Source organism: Podarcis muralis, chromosome Z (genome assembly GCF_964188315.1).
Source record: "Podarcis muralis chromosome Z, rPodMur119.hap1.1, whole genome shotgun sequence".
Taxonomy (NCBI): domain Eukaryota; kingdom Metazoa; phylum Chordata; class Lepidosauria; order Squamata; family Lacertidae; genus Podarcis; species Podarcis muralis.
This window is the reverse complement of record NC_135673.1, coordinates 44,994,373-45,012,718: the sequence shown is the minus strand read 5'-3', so window position 1 is coordinate 45,012,718 and position 18,346 is coordinate 44,994,373. Positions and strand designations below refer to the sequence as shown.

The following is an 18,346-nucleotide window of genomic DNA, read 5'->3' as shown; positions in this document are numbered from 1 at the left end:
TTGTTTTTATTTTGATTGTGTATTTTGTGGTTTTATATTTTGATTCTATTCTGTGAGCTGCCCTGAGACCTCCCGGTATAGGCTGGTATATAAATTCAAATTCAAATGATGATAATAATAATAATAATAATAATACAGAAAAGTTTATCCTGCCTCTCTCATGTCACTAGACCTGGTGAACTTCCAGAGAAGCTGAATTTTGGAATATTCAGGATGGGTAAAACAAAATGCTTCATGTAGCAGCACATAGTAAAACTGTGGAACTAGTTAGAATCATAGGCTTGCAGAGTTGGGAGGGACCCCCAGAGGGTCATCTAGTCCAATTCCCTGCAACGCAGGGGTTGTTCCCACATAAGGCAGCGGAGGCCTCCATCCTGGATGGCTATTTGGGGATAGGGCTACCAATGGCTACTCGGCCACAATGGCTCTGCTCTGCTTCCTGGGTCGGAGGCAGTACAATGCTTCTGAATACCAGTTGATGGAAACCACAGGAGGGGGAAAGTGCTCTTGGGAAGTTTGTGGGTTTCCCAAAGGCTTCTCACTGGCCACTGTGAGAGCAGGATGCTGGTCTATACAGCCCATTGGGCTAACCCAGCACAGCTCTTCTTGGTTGACCTAAAGCAAGCCCACTCCAGCACGTAATTCTGCTCCATTTCTAGACCACCAAACTAAATGTGAAGTAACATGATTGTCATTTATCCTTTTACACATGGTCATTAAGGAAGGAAAAATGAAACTAAGTCCCTGACCTCAAGGAGCTTGCAGTGGGATAGCCGTGGTATTCTGGGTGGGCAGGGTTGTGGTTGTTGTCGTTTCTGAAATGAGGAGCAGAGAAGACACCCAAAATCAGAACCTATGAACAGGACTTACATCTGTTTCTTACTCAGCTGATAAACTAGAACTCCCTTCCCTGCACTGATGTTAGCAGGGGCAGGCATGAACGTTCTGTTTGCTATTGATTAGATTTAATATATATTTTTGGTGATTTTCATTCAAATGAATCCCAAAGCAGCTCAGAAACAACAATAACATGATAGAACATAATAGAACTTTATACAAATTTATGTATTTATACTGTATTTATACAAATACAGTATAAATCATATAGAATATCACAAATACAACATATGTGAAACCATTACTATATAAAACACTGTTAACTATTGAGAAGTTTTTAATGTTTGATGTTTTAGTATGTTCTGATATACAGTGGTACCTTGGTTCCCGAACGGCTTGTTGTGAAACCAATCGGCTCCCGAATGCCGCAAACCCATAAGTTCTGTTCTGGTTTGTGAACATTGTTTGGAAACTGAACATCTGATGTGGCTTCTGAGTCTTCTGATTGAGTGCAGGGAAGCTCCTGCAGCCACTCAGAAGCCACACCTTGGTTTTCGAACGGTTCCAGGAGTCAAATGGACTCCCAGAATGGATTAAGTTCAAGAACCAAGGTACCACTGTATGCTGTGAGCTGCCAGAGTGGCTAGGGAAACCCAGCCAGATGGGTGGGCTAATAATAATAATAATAATAATAATAATAATAATAATAATAATAATAACAATAATAATAATAATAAACAAACAACAACAACTATGCAGCAACTAAACAAAAAAATTAATCAGAATTAAAGCAGAAGTTATATTATATAACCGACAAATCAACACATTTTAAATCTATAAAACTATATTAGCAACATTGACAAAATAGCATCCAAAAACTAAAAATCAGCACTGTTAAGTTCATACACACATACTCTCCACTCTCATGACTCTTAAGCTCATACATCCACATAATGCCCATGGCCACTGCTCCCTCCTGAAGGTTCCTCGGACTGGAGGTGGGACAACAAAGGTGAAACATTGAGTGTGTCCTCAAGATTTTTAGGAGGGGAAAATAATCTCCCAAACTCAAACATGTGGGAAGATCTGCAGCCAAATGCATGATTGCTTGACAGTCAAAAACGAGCAATGGCACCATGGAATTTCAGAACTTGTAGAGAGGAGACTCTGTGATGCCATATCCCCAAACTTGGTGGCAGAAAAAATACAATGGTTTAATCCCTAACCTCTTCCTTCCTGCCACTGTACACTTCTCCCACCTGCAATGGAGCAAGTTGTCTGTGAGCTCTCATCCAGAGAGTTCACTCATTTTGAACTGGACTTTTGTAACTTTTAAGGATTATTGCCTGCCTGAATTTCACCACTGAATCCTGGCAAGACGTTTAATGTGAGTAAACTTTATTTTCTCGTTTACTTAAACAGCCTGAGAGTGATTCTCTTTCTTTCTTTCATATTCATTTAATTCTTCACCGTGACTGCCTCCAAGAAATAACATTGGAAAAACCCTCAGAGAGGGATACATACAGGGACTGTGGTAAAGCAGAACTGAAAAATCCCGGGAGTGAGGAACAAATGTAGAACTATCTAAGCAAAGACAATTAAACTAAAATACCTGCAGAAGGCATATCCTTTCTTCTTTGAGATTTAAACTGAGAAAGTCCCTTGGAATTCTAACAGATTTTGTCTCAAATACAGACTAACAAGAATAAACAGAAGTCTACAATACAAAACTTTCACTACAGAACGCTGTACACCCTGTTGTAAAAACCCTTCCCTCAAAACCCCCTTAACCACTGTGTCTATTTGCTTGCTTGCTGAGCTTGTCTGTGGAGAAGGACATAGGTCTTCTCCTTTATCCCGTCTTTATTGTATGGCTGGCATGTCTGAGTATCAACACAATAAACAAGGCAGCTGAGGTCAGTCAAGTCATCAATGAAATCAAATAACTAGCTAATATCATACGTAATTGAAGGGCTGTTGGGATGCATTCTCTTCACATGTTCTTCATACATTTTACAGACTCCTTCCATGCATTCATTCATTCACTGACTCATAATCAGCAAAAGTCCTGCCTTCTGATTGTTTGGGTAGGTTGAACAAGCAAAATTATGTGACTCATTCAGTTGGGCTCAGGCACGAAGCACCAAGTGATTTTCTTGTTAAGAGGGAAACATAAAAGGAAAGGATGACCCAAGTCTGCCTTAGCATCCTTGGATAACATAATTGTTCTAGAAGGTTATACAACCTTCTAAACACGGATAGTGATATTAGTCTCCTGAAATACATATTTATCTCACACACACGGGAAAAAGAGGAAAGATAACTAATAAATAAAATATCCTCTGCTACTCATCTAGATCCAGCCAACAGCAATAACAGAAGCAGCAGCAACAACAAAACTAAGACAGACCAATGAGAGATTCCTGTTAGCAGGGGCATACTTAGGTGTTGGTCAGGTTGACCCCTTCCAAGGGTGCAGGCCAGGAGCGGGTCGGCGACAAAAACTGCACCTTTCCACTCTGCTTTGGGGTGTCTAGGAGCCTGCCTGTCAGGTCTTGAGTCAGATGCAGATCAGCAATAAAGGAACCAGATCTCCATTATCAGTGAAGTTAACTATTCAAGGAAACAAACACTTCCCAGTAGGTCTTGCCCCTATGGAACAGTTGCCAGAACTAAAGGTCCCTGCCTCCCATCCTCTCTAAAGGCTCCTCCTCTCCTGGATGTTTCCTAAGCAGGCCTCAAACTGTATTGGGCACCTCTAGCCCATGTTCTGCTGTTCTCATTACTCTGCTGTTCTCATTACTCATTACTTGGAGACTTGGGGAAGGGGAGCTTGTCATAGCAGGAGAGAAAGACTCTGTGGATTCTTCAGCAGTCCCTTGACATACAGCCCTCCCTCCAGTCTCAGAGCCTGAACTGCTCCCTGTCACAGACTCTGCAACCAATCACTCCTATTCATCATCATCAGTCCCTGACATCAACCACCCTCTGCAGACTCTGACACCACTCCTCCACTGCTCTAGAAGTGATGGGTGGGGTGTGCCAATATAGCTCCTTGCTAAGGGTGCGATGGAGCCTAGGTATGTGCTGCCTGTTAGGTGGATTTTTAGCTGGCCGACTGACCGAACCTAAATAGTGCTCACTAATGGTTTCTCATCATCCTGGGAAAAAGTGACAGGTGGGGTGCTGCAAGGTTCTGTCCTGGGCCCAGCATTGTTTAACATCTTTATAAATAACTTGGATGAAGGAGTTGAGAGGAAGTTCATTAAATTTGCAGATGACACCAAACTAGAAGAGGCAGCTAATGCTGAATAAGATAGAATTGGGATTCAAGATGACCTTAACAGATTGGAGAATTTGGCAAAAAGTAAGATAATGAATTTCGATATGGACAAATGTAACGTCCTACACTTAGGCAGGAAGTACCAGCTGCACAAATATAAGATGGGGACACCTGGCTTGCCACTAGCATATGTGAAATAGATCGATGGGACTTTGTAGAGTAGACTACAGACTTAACATGAGTACACTGAATGAAAAAGCTAGTGCTATTCTAGGCTGCATTAGTAAAAGTCCAGTGTCCAGATCAAGGGAAGCAGTAGTACCACTCTGTTCTGACTTAGCCAGAGCACACCTGGAGTACTGTGTCCAGTTCTGAGCACCACAATTTAAGAAGGATATTGACAAGCTGGAATGTATGCAGAAGAGAGCAACCAATAAGATCAAGGGTCTGAAAACCAAGCCTTATGAGGAACAGTTGAAGGAGCTGGGTATGTTTAGCTTGGCAAAGAGGACACTGAGATATGATAGCCATCTTCAAATATCTTAAGGAGTGTCATATGAAAGATTGGTACAAAAAAGGAGATTCTGACTAAACATCAGGAAGAGCTTTCTGACAGCAAGAGCTGTTCAGCAGTGGACGACTTTGTTAGCAGAGGCTGGATTGCCAACTGTCATGATGCTTTAGTTGAGATTCCTGCATTGCAGGAGTTGGGCTAGATGACCCTCCGCATGCCTTCCTACTCTGCAATTCTGCGATTGTTTGAATCTCCAGCTGCATACTTCATACTTTCATTTCAGTTTAAAGACTAGTTTCAACAGGCACTTCTATCCCCTGAGCTTTTTCTATGCCTCAGTTTGCTTTTTCTGTCCCTGTTACTTTTCCCTTTTGTGTTGTTGCTTTTTTAAGATTGTAAGTCTATGAGCAGAGACAGTCTTGTTTGAACTGATTGTACGTAAGCTGATCTGGGAGCCTTTATATTTATTTAGATGCTTTTTAAAAAATTGACTATATACATATATACCCAAGTGTTTGTGTGAACAAATCCCTCTACAGTGTACAGAAAATAATTAAATTTTATTATTTATTTGCAAAGCACCTTCCAGCTTGCACAAAAAAAAAAACATTGCCCATATCACTCCACCCACCCACAAAGTTTTTATTTGTCATCTAGCAATGCTCCATAGCCCTGAAGAACCACAACTCACACAGAGTTACAATAAATGTTGAGTTAACATGTCCCTGCCTTCATTAGTTTCTCCCTCAGATGTCCAGGAATTTTATAAATAAATATTAAATAGGAAAAAAAATCAGGCCAAACAGGGCAGTGCTAAATAAGACTCCATCGCTTAGAATGCCAACTGTTCAGAAAGAAAACCTGACAGGCTTGCCCTAGTTTGATCTGCAGAAATCAATGTGCCAAACCTTTGTACAGCACGGCAATGCCTTTTACCACTTGCCATTAAACTGCTGCTAGAGGCATAGCTATAAGGGCCATTTAGAAATCTGGCAACCCTAGTGCTCTCCCTCCACCCACTGGCCAATTATTTGTTGGTGTAACTAATTTGGCTGCTGGCAATGAAAAACACGTTAAACTGAAGCAGAGGGAACTTTTGTCCAAATGCCATGGCATGGTTGAGTTCACCTACAGGTAGAGCCTAGTATAGAAATAAATGCCACTGAACATTTCTGGATAAATAAATTACCTTTGGTTGGGAATTGTACATAAAAGAAACTTGTCACCTGTTTTTGTGTGTTTTTAATTATTATTTTTATATCTGAAGTAAGTGCAATGCAATGCCATTTTCCCTGTGTGCAAATGGAACTCAACTTTCATTTCTGTGCTGTCCATTTTTGCTACACAATTTGTGTGCCTATGCATTCAAAACTCAAAGTGATTTCGAGTGATTGCTTCCCCCACTCCTGTGACATTGCTTTCCTTCCAAATGGTTCGCTTACTTTTGATTGTTGCCATACTGATAAATTACTGTTTTCTCTTCAGATCAGAATAAAGCAAGAAGAGACATGCAGCTTTCCCCCCTTCTAAACAACCCCCCCTTCCAAAACATTATCCACCCATAATTTATAAGAACCCTTTTATGGGAAAGCTCACCCCCCCCCCCACGATTTCTATTTTGTTTTTGCACTGAACAACCCACAATATTTCCTAGCAATAAAGACTCACCTCGTTGTTGTTGTTGTTATTATTATTATTATTATTATTATTATTATTATTATTATTATTTCTGATTATTATTAGTGAAATCAGAAATTGCTAATTGTACAGATCTAACTTGCCGGTGGGTTGTAAGTGAACTCTCTTCATTCATGACATATTCCCCTCTCAATACATGTCAGTCCACATACTGTGGGTGGGGAACAGTGGATTATGTATTGTTTCCCAAGTGAGCCTCCCCCAACATCATAGCAAACTGAGATCCTGTAAAGGGTTCTCTAAGGGAGAAATAATATAGCCTACTTTAATTGACATTAGAGAGGCTATAAACGAACTCCTGCCTCCTTTTCTTTTTAAGCAAAAGAGAGAAAAGTGTGGTTGTGATGGTGGTGGGGAAAAGCAGTTCTCTAAATAAAGCATGAGGCAGCCCACAGAATGGAGGTTGCAAGCAAATGAATAGTCATTACTACCTTTTCAGTGATGTGGGCCTTTTGATCAGGGAAGAAATTAGCTCTAAAAGACAGACAATAGAAGCCTGCCCCTGCAATAGGAAGCGAATGAGATGGCTACAGCTCTTAACAGCACCTCTCCCTATAAACTGGGGAAGAGACTTTCCTTTTCAATTACAGCTGTTCATTTCACAGAAGGATGGGGTGGTTGAACCGGGTGGGTGGGTTTGGAGAGAGAAAGAACACAGCCTGGTATAAACTGTTGCGCCATTAAAAACCTAGGCTGGAGCATTCAACCAGATGGTCTCTGCTGCTCCTCTTACTTTTTGTTATCTTGTGGCGGTGATGGGGAACAGAGGTTCCATGCCTGGGTTTCTTAGATGGGTTGCATACAGCAAAAGAGCCACTTCCCAAGGCAGAATGCTTCACTGTCAAATAGCTCAGAAAGTTCTTCCTGGTGTTAGTCAGAATCTCCTTTCTTGTACCTTGAATCCAATGGTTCGAGTCCTTCCCTCCAGAGCAGAAGAAAACAAGTTTGTCTTCTCTTCCATGTGATATATCATTGAGATATGATATCTCTTCTCAGTCTCCTTTTTTCCAGACTAAACATAACCAGCCCCTTCAACCATTTGTCATAAGGCTTCGTTTCCAGATCCTTGATCATCTTGGTTGCTCTCTTCTGCACACCTTCTAGTTTGTCAGTATCCTTTCTTAAATTGTGGTGCCCAGAACTGGACACAGTACTCCAGGTGTGGTTTGGGCAGGTCAGAACAGAGTCATACTATTACTTCCCTTGATCTGGACACAATACCTCTGTTGATGCAACCTAGAATCGGATTAGCTTTTTTTTGCTGCTGCTGCTGCTGTTGCTGCACCACCACCATACTGTTGACACATATTAAGCTCCACTAAGACCCCTAGTTCCTTTTCACATGCACTTCTGGCAAGCCAGGTGTTCCCCATCTTATATTTGTGCATCTGGCTCTTCCTTCCTAAGTGCAGAACCTGACTTTTGTCCCTACTGAAATTAATTTTGTTAGCTTGGACCCAGTTCTCCAATCTGTTAAATTCATTTTGAATCCTGATTCTGTCTTCTGCAGCATTAGCTACCTCTTCCTGTTTGGTTACAGATAGGTAGCCGTGTTGGTCTGCCATAGTCAAAACAAAAAAAAATTCCTTCCAGTAGCACCTTAAAGACCAACTAAGTTAGTTCTTGGTATGAGCTTTCGTGTGCATGCACACTTCTTCAGATACACTGAAGGTATCTGAAGAAGTGTGCATGCACACGAAAGCTCATACCAAGAACTAACTTAGTTGGTCTTTAAGGTGCTACTGGAAGGAATTTTTTTTGTTCCTGTTTGGTGTCATCTACAAATTTGATGAACATCGCTTCCATTTCTTTGTCCAAGTTGTTTATAAAGATGTTGAACAACAATGGGCCCTGAACATAACCCTGTGGCACCCCACTTGTCACTTTTCCCCAGGATGATGAGGAGCCATTAATGGCTGGAGAAAATTGCTTTTCTTTTCTTTTGCTTCATGGGTTTAGGACTGACATTGTTTATTAATAATCCTGAAATCCTCAGGGCAGCTATTCATAGCAGAGTAGAGGTTCACATTAGGGACTTCCAGATACACAACCAACAGCATATTCCTCTGCATTTATCCAGAAGGAAGCCCTGCTGGGTTCCTGTATAGAGGTAATCACTCAGGGGGACAGTAAAGGCTTTCCTGATTCAAGCCTGGGGAATCTCCAGATTCTGGAATTGCAAGCTGAAAAGTTAGCAAGGCGAAAGTCGGGTCATGGGCCTTGTCAGTGGTGGCTCCCCAGTTGTGGAATGGCCTCCCTGGGGAGGTGCACCTTTCTCTATCAATATTAAATTTCAGGGTGAATTTGAAAACATTCCTGGGCATCTTGTGCCTGAAGAATTCTGTTCCTGGCAACCCTGACATCATTGGATGGAAGTATGTTTCCAGCTGAAATTGCTTTTAGAAGTTTTTCACTGTCATTATTTTTAGAATATGAGTTTCAAAGTGCATTTGGTTTGCTTTTAAATTGCGTATCTGTTTTCCACCCCAGGCTCCTTCAGATAGAAATTAACTAAAAAATTAAATGAATGAATGCTGTGAAATTAATAATAATAATAATAATAATAATAATAATAATATATCATACATTGCCATTCTTGTTGTAGAATAATTTTTAAATTGCTTTCTTTTCCAGTTTCAAATAATGCCTATAGCAAACAATCTGAACGTTACCCAACCTCCAAAGAAAAATTCCATGTATATACAATGTGAAAGTACAGTCAAACACTTCAGCTTACAAACAGATTAGGACTGATTACAGCAGTTAGGTGTTTTCTACTCTCTGTTTTAACAGCTTGTCCCAGAGTGAGCCACAGGTAGCTGGTGGTGAGAGGGCAAACCTGTCATTTCCAGAGTACTGAATAAACGTGTAACATACAGTTTCAAAGTTGCCATTGGTCTTGGTGTACCTAGAAGTGGGGGAGACAATGCTGCAGAATCAGCAGCAAAGTGAGCTGTGTTGGGACTTGGATTGGAATTCAGGTGACTTGGACACAGTTCCACCTATATCTTGGTTTCCCTGCGTGAAATACAGCTTCTGCTTGGCTTTGCTATACAGTGGTAAAGGTAAAGGGACCCCTGACCATTAGGTCCTGTCGTGGCCGACTCTGGGGTTGCGGTGCTCATCTCGCTTTATTGGCCAAGGGAGCCGGCGTACAGCTTCTGGGTCAGGTGGCCAGCATGACTAAGCCGCTTCTGGCGAACCAGAGCAGCACACGGAAACACCGTTTACCTTCCCGCTGGAGCCGTACCTATTTATCTACTTGCACTTTGATGTGCTTTCGAACTGCTAGGTTGGCAGGAGCAGCAACTGAGCGACGGGAGCTCACCCCGTCACAGGTATTCAAACCGCCGACCTTCTGATTGGCAAGTCCTAGGCTCTGTGGTTTAACTCGCAGCAGCACCCGTGTCCCACCCTATACAGTGGTACCTTGGTTTAAGAACAGTTTAGTTTATGAACAACTTGGATTAAGAATGCTGCAAACCCCAAAGTAGGTGTTTTGGTTTGTGAACTTTGCCTTGGAAGCAGAACATGTTCTACTTCCTGTTGAGTATAAATTCAGTCCTCCGCTGCTATGGGAAAGCACACCTTGGTTTAAGAATGCTTTGGTTTAAGAATGGACTTCTGGAGACCCCGAGGTGGCTATCACCGATGGAGGCCAAGGCTCAAAAAAGACCCAACATGGAGGCCTACTGGCCGAAATATTGGGAAATAATTGAAAAAATTGGAGACAATTGGAGGCTGCAGAGCCAGGAGAAATTAAAAAATAAGGTGCAAGACTGGTTACATTATGCTCAAATTCAAGAGGTGTTTAAAATAGATAAAAAAGTTGGTTTCCAGGTGGAAAAATCGAAATTAGATACGGAATTGTTAGAACCAAAGACTAAGATATTTTCTAGAATGTACAACTTGCTGCTTAAATGGAATACACAGGATGAGACAGTAAAATCTGCCATGATAAAGTGGGCGCAGGACATTGGGCATAACATTATGTTTGAGGACTGGGAAAGGTTATGGAACACCGGAATGAAATTCACGGCATGTAATGCCTTGAAGGAAAACATTATGAAAATGATATACCGGTGGTACATGACCCCAGTCAAGCTTGCTAAGATATACCATTTGTCTGACAATAAATGCTGGAAATGTAAGGAGGCTGAAGGGACATTCTTTCACCTCTGGTGGACCTGCCCAAAAGTGAAGGCCTTCTGGGAAATGATACACAATGAGCTAAAAAAGGTATTTAGGTATACCTTTCCCAAGAAACCAGAGGCCTTCCTCCTGGGCATGGTGGACCAGAAAGTGTTAAAGAAGGATAGAACTTTGTTTATGTATGCTACTACAGCAGCAAGAATTCTCATTGCAAAGCACTGGAAGACACCAGATTTACCCACGCTGGAAGAATGGCAGACGCAGTTGATGGACTATATGGAACTGGCTGAAATGACTGGCAGAATCCGCGATTTGGGAGAAGAAATAATGGAGGAGGACTGGAAAAAATTTAAGGACTATTTGCAAAAACATTATAAGTTGTATGAATGTTAAGAATGTGTACGATTTGGAAATTTTTGCTTCAGCAACTTGAATAGGTGAATTGGAAATTAAGCTATAAGAAAGATGAGGTAGACAACATGAAGTAACCATACTATGTTTATTTATAGGGTACAAATAACTGAGATACAGTATTTTAAATGTGGAAACATAGTATTTGAAAGATACAGTAAGACATGAAATAAGGTAACAAATTGCTGATGTTACAATTGCAAAGAACGCAGAATTCGGAAGATGTGGGGAAGTCCAATTGGAATTGTCAAAGTATTTTGGAAAGTTGGAATTTATGAATACTTTCTTTTTCTTACTTTTACTTTCTACTTTTTATTCTGTAAATTTCTGAATATCTGAAAGAAAACTTAATAAAATATTTATAAAAAAATAAAAAATAAATTATATCATTATAAACATAAAAAAAAAGAAAAAAAGAATGGACTTCTGGAATGAATTAAGTTTGTAAACCAAGATACCACTGTATAGCCCTGGGCAAATCACATCCCATACGCCTCATTTCCGTATCTGGCAAGCTGAAGCTCTAAGGAAGCTCTAAGGAGTGGTTTAAATTTTTTCATTTGTCACCTGCATTTCATCTTCAATGAAACAACGACCACAATTGTTGGCACCAATCTGTGTCTCCAGAGGCAATGGAGTGTGTCTTGCAGGGGTAGTGGTAGTTTCAAGTCAAACTGTTGCGTTAGCAGCACTGAAGTTATCTCTCCTGTGGCTCAAGCCTGAGGCAGTGTGTGTGGAGGTCCTGGGATGCCCAGATGAGAAGACCTCACTGATATGGTCCAAAGAAAATCACATTGCCCATAATATATGTTTGCCTTTGAGGGTCTTTTATCTCCTCTGGACATTGTGGTCAAATCTTCCTCAAACTGCCGCTTGCTTGTAGAGAGTTGGGCAAAACAGCAGAGGTTAGCTGTTTAGTCCCAATGTTTCGTCTCAAAAAATAGCTGAAGATCAAATGTGGGTCACACAAACGCACGACGTAGAAAAACTCAAGGCCAAGAAAACAACTGCAAAGTGATTGAGTATGTACAGTTCTTGGATGCCTTCACCCCAGTATGGCCCCTCTTTATCACATACACAACCCAACATGACAACAATAAGAACCCGTCAACTGCATATTGAATTAATCTGGTTTACCTGACCCAATAAGCCCCACCACCACCAAATGCAAACAAACCCCATTGCAGTCAACCACAGACAACCAGCAACACCCTGAGCTCTCAACCTCTCTCACTACCAAGGGAATGTAACAAGCAAATAGAAAGAGAACATATCTAGTTGAAGCTGACACAAAACCCCACACGTACACTGTAAAAAATATAAATTTCACCCCCCCCTTCTTCCTGACCTTATACTTTACTGAACACTAATGTCTCATAACAAATGCAACTGATCTGTAGAAAAGACTGTACAACTTGAAAAAAAGGCATGTACTTTTGTAAACCAAGAAAATCTTTAATAAAAAATTGTTTTTTTAAAAAAAAGTATGTACGCTTCTGGTTTCAATGACTCTTTTTCATTTGTAATAAAATGCATCATGACTTTTTTTAGTTTTATTAGCAATATACAAGATACAAATGCGAGGGGGGGAGAACAAACACAAAAGAAACGAAAAATACATAATTGTGCAAATAGAATATAAAAAGAACAAACTACTCTCTATCTAACACATACAAAAGTAAAAAGCAAAAAAAGCGGGTGGTGACTTTCTAGGGGAAGTCTTAGTCAGTGGCATCTGCTTTGCTTATAGAAGCCCTCAGGACTGGGAGGGACCTGGTTTGAAACTCTGGAGAGTCACTCTTTGGCAGTGTAGACAATATTGGCCTAGATGGATGAAGGGTCTGACTCTGTGTAATACAGCTTCCCGTGTTCCTCTGACATTGCACATCTGAACAAAAAAAATTCCTTCCAGTAGCACCTTAAAGACCAACTAAGTTAGTTCTTGGTATGAGCTTTCGTGTGCATGCACACTTCTTCAGATACACACATCTGGTGCATATTAATTGCTTGTGTGAGGAGAAGGGCTGTGGCTCAGTGGCAGAGTGTCTGTTTCGCATGTTTTCCCTAGCACTTCCAGATGGAGCTGTGAATGTCTCCCATCTGAAACCCTGGAGAGCTGCTGTCATCAGTGCAGACAATCCTGAGCTATCTGGACCAATGGTCCAACTTGGTATAACACATGTTCCAACACAGGAAGATATCTTATACCAAGTCAGACTATTGGTCTACCTAGCTCAGAATTTTCTACTCAGGCAGAGATGCTCCAGGGTTTGAGGCAAGAACTATTCCCAGCCCTTCCTGGAGACTCCTGGGATTGAACCTGTGACTTTCTACATACAGTGCACTATGGTTCATCCCCTATGAAGCCCTTTAATTGTCTGGTGAACTGTCAGCTAGGGTTGTATGCACATAATTGCTTGCTGACTCTAGCATGCTCTCACCACTGGTGTTTGAAGAAGCTGAGTACACATGCCACTAGTCTCAAGCCATACCTATCCTTCAGCTACTTGAGAAATCCTGCTGTTTGATGCAAGTTCCCAATTTGAAAAAGAAGAAGCTGCAGTTAAGCTGAGGTGTGTACATTTGAGACAGCCATTGCACATGCTCAGAAGACAGCTTCAGTGAACTGAAGCTCAGGGCAGGGAGATAGGTAATGTGCATCAGATGATGACATTCCCACCACTTCTCTGGCCTGTACAGCAAGGTAAGAACGTGACTTGAAAAGCAGCAAGGGATAGGACAAGGACCTTGCTTCATTTTTAGCTAATTTTACATAGCCTTGGTAAAGGAAGAAGATACTGAGTGATGCCAGAAGAGGGAGCACTGTGGCAATGCCAGTGCAAAATATGATAGAAAATGCACCTATAATTTACCAAAGACAAGTGCTATTGATGAATTGATAGATAAAATAATGGATGTATTTCTCATTCTAGAAGTGAATAGACCAAATACCAAAAAAAGAAGAAATGTATAATTTCCGGAACAAATTTTGTAATTAACTGTATGTACATGGATTTAAGTAGATATTTTATCATGCTCAAGGTGTCTGTGCAAATATGTTTGGTACTTTTTCCTGTTTGTTTGCTTAGCAACAGACCTTCAATCCTACAGCATATCGTGGACTGCTTTTGAAAGACTTCCCCCTCACGATATTAAGAGTGGTGTGTTTGTGGAAAGCCCTTTACATCTCAGCCAAGGTTTGCAATCCAGTTTTGGAAATGCAATACAAAAAGAGAACAAAAGGAAGTGGGGGGGGGGGGGGGTTGAAGAATGTGAGGCAGGTTCAAAAAGGGAGAAAGGGGGTCTGGTTAAGACCAGACGCAGTTATGGTCAGTTTAGACAAAACTGAGCTCAATGGACCGATGGTCTAACTTGATCTGAGGCAGCTTCCTATGTTCCTATGTAATCCAAAACATTTGGAGGGTACCAGCTTTGCAAAGTCTTTTCTATTATACGTATGGTGTGTATGGGGTGTTGGGGAAGGATAGAATCTCTGGTGGGGGACACATTGTGCACTTGTGATCCTTCTGGGGTAGTTTGTCCACCTTTGGTCCCCACCCTGCACTCAGCTCTCACCTGGGGCTCCTAGATGTTGGCAGCATGTGACAGCGGCCTCACCCTGGGAAATGGCTTTGACTTGCCAGGTAAACCAGGTGAGGGCAGCCGAATGGGTCTCACACCCTCAGTGATGGACTTCCTCTGCATGTGAAGAGAGTCTCTGTGGGTTGAGTAGACAAGACCAATTTATTAGAACCAAAGATCTGTGGCAGTTGTCACCAATGGAAGCAACATCAATTAAAAAAATAAACCGGAGAGAAAAATGGCTTACATATAGAGATCTTTTAATAGAAATAGAAAGGAAATTAAGATTGAAATATTTTGAAGAGATTCAAGATCATGTTAATGCTTGGTTGCAATATTTTCAAGTAAATGAGGTTTTTAAAGAAGTTACCGTAAAAAGAAAGAATTTAGCTATATTCTATGTAGATTTCAAAGAGAAATTGTAGAGGGTAACACTAAAATAGTGAAGAAATTGTATAATTTATTGTTAGAATGGGAAACCAAAGATGAAGAGGTTAAATGTGTAGTGATTAAATGGGCACAAGATTTAGGACACATTATACAAATGAAAGATTGGGGGAAATTATGGAACGTCAATTTAAAATTTACTGCTTGCACACCTCTGAAAGAAAATTATATGAAAATGATGTACCGATTGTATTTAACTCCTGTTAAGCTTGAAAAAATGTATAGAACTAGTGCCAATAAATGCTAGAAGTGTAAAGAGAAAGAAGGTACGCTTTATCACATGTGGTGGAATTGTAAAATAATCAGAAATTTCTGGGAAATGATACACAGTGGTGCCTCTGGTTGCAGAAGGGATCCGTTCTGGAGCTCCGGTTGGATCCTGAGGTTTTCACAACTGGGGGTGCCTGTTCTGTGTGTAGATGCAAATGCATGTGAGCGAGCGACACCCAGAAATACAGTGGTACCTCGGGTTAAGTACTTAATTTGTTCCAGAGGTCCATTCTTAACCTGAAATTGTTCTTAACCTGAAGCACCACTTTAGCTAATGGGGCCTCCTGCTGCTGCCGCGCCACTGCTGCACGATTTCTGTTTTCATCCTGAAGCAAAGTTCTTAACCCGAGGTACTATTTCTGGGTTAGCGGAGTTTGTAACCTGAAGTGTCTGTAACCCGAGGTACCACTGTATACTTCTGGGTTTGCTGTGTGCGTATCCCGAAGGATATGTAACAAGAGGTGCACATAAGTAGAGGTTCCACTGTATAATGAATTGAAGAAGAAGTTTAAAATAACTTTTGTTAAAAAACCAGAAGCATTTCTGCTAAGTGTAATAGGACAGGAATTACTAAAAGAGCGGAAGAAGTTGTAATGTATGCTACAACAGTGGCTAGGACTCTCCTAGCCCCAAAATGGAAAGAGGACGAGCTACCAAGGAAAGAAGAATGGCAAGCCAAACTTATGGAATATGCAGAAATGGCAAAACTTACAGAAAGAATCAGAAATAATGGCAATGAAGATTTTAAAAAAGCATGGGAACCCTTTATGATGTATTTACAGAAATACTGTAAAGAAGTGGACTCACTAGCAGGGTTTGATTAAACACTTACAAGTAAGAAAATAAGTTTAAAGGTCAAGAAATAATAATATGGAATGTAATTGAGTGCAAGATGTAATTACGAAAGAAAATTTGGTATAAAAATGGTAAGAATTTAAGTATATTGAGGTATAAAATAAGAAAAATAAGAAAAAAATTAAGCAGAAGTAATAAATATTTCAAGAACCGGAAGGGAAAGTTGAGGGAAGTCATTGTGTGTGTGTGTGTGTGTGTGTGTGTGTGTGTGTGTTCTTTTTTGTTTATATGATGTTACATTGCTTTATTTGGTTGGATATTAAATTGTAAAATCCAGTTTCACACACACAGCATCATTGGCCATATTATATGTATGGGAAACAAAATAGCTTTAACCATATCATTGCAGAAGTGTTTTACACAATAAAATGAACAAGGGCTCTGAGACGTATTTTGTTTTTATTAAATAATCAATAAAACTTAATATTAAAATTACTTCAGATTACATTGTAACATAAGAGGGTACACTTTAACTATTCTCATGAATGTGTGAGTTATTTCTGGCCCAAAGAGACGTTAAATCTGCCCCAAAAAGGTAATTTTTTTTGTGTAAAAAAATATTTCAAAATCAATTTATTTTATAACCGCAAAAAACACTCTCCTTATTTTTAAAACATAACAAGTACATGGTTAGCCCATTCTACAAAACAAGTATGAAACATGTGTTAGTTGTGGTTTGCATGCTATGGCTTATTGAATCTACCGGGAATAAAATGACAAAAATTCACTTTGAATGGTCAGTGACCATTTTGTTTGGCACTTAATGCCATTTTTATACCTTATTTGGAAAGAGACCACAATTAGCTTTATTTTGATACCAAAATAAGCCCAATCAGTTGAAAAATAAGCAAAACAGGAGGTTTTTTTTCTACACTGACACAGAAATTGCATTAGCCTAAATCACGCAAAAAATGAAATTTTCAAAAAATTCTCCTGTGCCCAATTTTGGACCAAAAAAATCTTAAAATATTCTTTGAGGTTATATCATAGGTATCTACACATAATTTTTTTCAGAAGAAAATCTGAGTCATGAGAGCACATGGCACCAGGTGATTTGGCGCGGAATGACCCATTTACAAATGCAGTTTTTTTTCTTTCTTTCTTTCTTTCTTTCTTTCTTTCTTTCTTTCTTTCTTTCTCTTTCTTTCTTTCTTTCTTTCTTTCTTTCTTTCTTTCTTTCTTTCTTTCTTTCTTTCTCATTTGGGAGCAGAAAGCAAATCTCCTAGGCTTTTTAAAGTATGCCTACAGCCCAGTCCTATACATGTGGCAGGGAAATTATTGAAATTATAGAACGAAATGTGTATGAGTGCTGAGCAAGCTGAGAATTGTCTTTGCTTGAAAAGTGCATAAATAATGCTGTTGTAACTCCCTTACTTGGGGCGAGGCCAAACTGCATTGCAATGGGTTTAATAAAGATAATAAAGTTTAATAAAGAAACTGAGGTCAGGCTTATTTTGGCCATCCAAGCTGGACCCTTGGGTATTGTGGGGGACACCTGTTCCAATATTTCCCCAACAAATACTCAACAGAAAGCCTGTGCAATTGATTGGGACCTTCTCTCTAAAAAGTGTGCTTTTGATTTCAACCTTAAATATACTTCTAACTGCACTTGATTTATCCCTAAAAACCCATTTAGGATAAAAAGAGTGGAGAAAGAAAAGCAGATTCCTGTTCCCCTCATTCCTCTACCTGTAGATGTCCCCAGGGGTAATGCATAAAACATGCTAATGAAATCATACTTTGCATATGAATTTGCCGCCCATACAGAGTTTTAACACCTGGAAATAACGAAATGAGCCATTAGTTATTTGTTTATGTATGCACCCATTAAGCTCATATTTGCATTCAGTTGTTATGCAGATAGGAGGAACCCAGCCATCATTTATTTATTTTCCTTTTGGCATGGCTAAAATTCTCTTGCCTTAACTTGCTTTAAGTTTGGTTTCTCAAGACAGGACAAAACTGAGGATCCTTTTATTTCTGATTGAAGATCCTCATCCAATATACACTTCTGGTCAGTCAATCCAAACGCTCCAGATGGCCACGAAGCTCATTGACTGATCTTGGTACTCTTTCTTTCTCTTTCTCCCTAACCTATCTCACAGAATTAGGTAAGCCATCTTGAGTTCCTTGGAGGAAGGATGGGATAAAAAAAAAATGTCACAAATATAATACTGCTGATGGTATTTGGACTCCAACTCCCATTGGCCATGCTGGCTGGGGCTGATGGGAATTGGAGTCCAACAATGGAGCCCCCATCCTTGTCCAACGCCACGTCCAGATGTCCTGTTCACTGA

General features: G+C 40.2%; 1 pseudogene; it reads right to left on the bottom strand.

Annotated features, from left to right (window-relative positions):
• Positions 1 to 2,636: 2,636 nt before the first annotated feature.
• On the bottom strand, positions 2,637 to 2,956 carry LOC114589476 (enhancer of rudimentary homolog pseudogene; annotated as a pseudogene).
• Between the last annotated feature and the right edge of the window lie 15,390 nt (positions 2,957 to 18,346).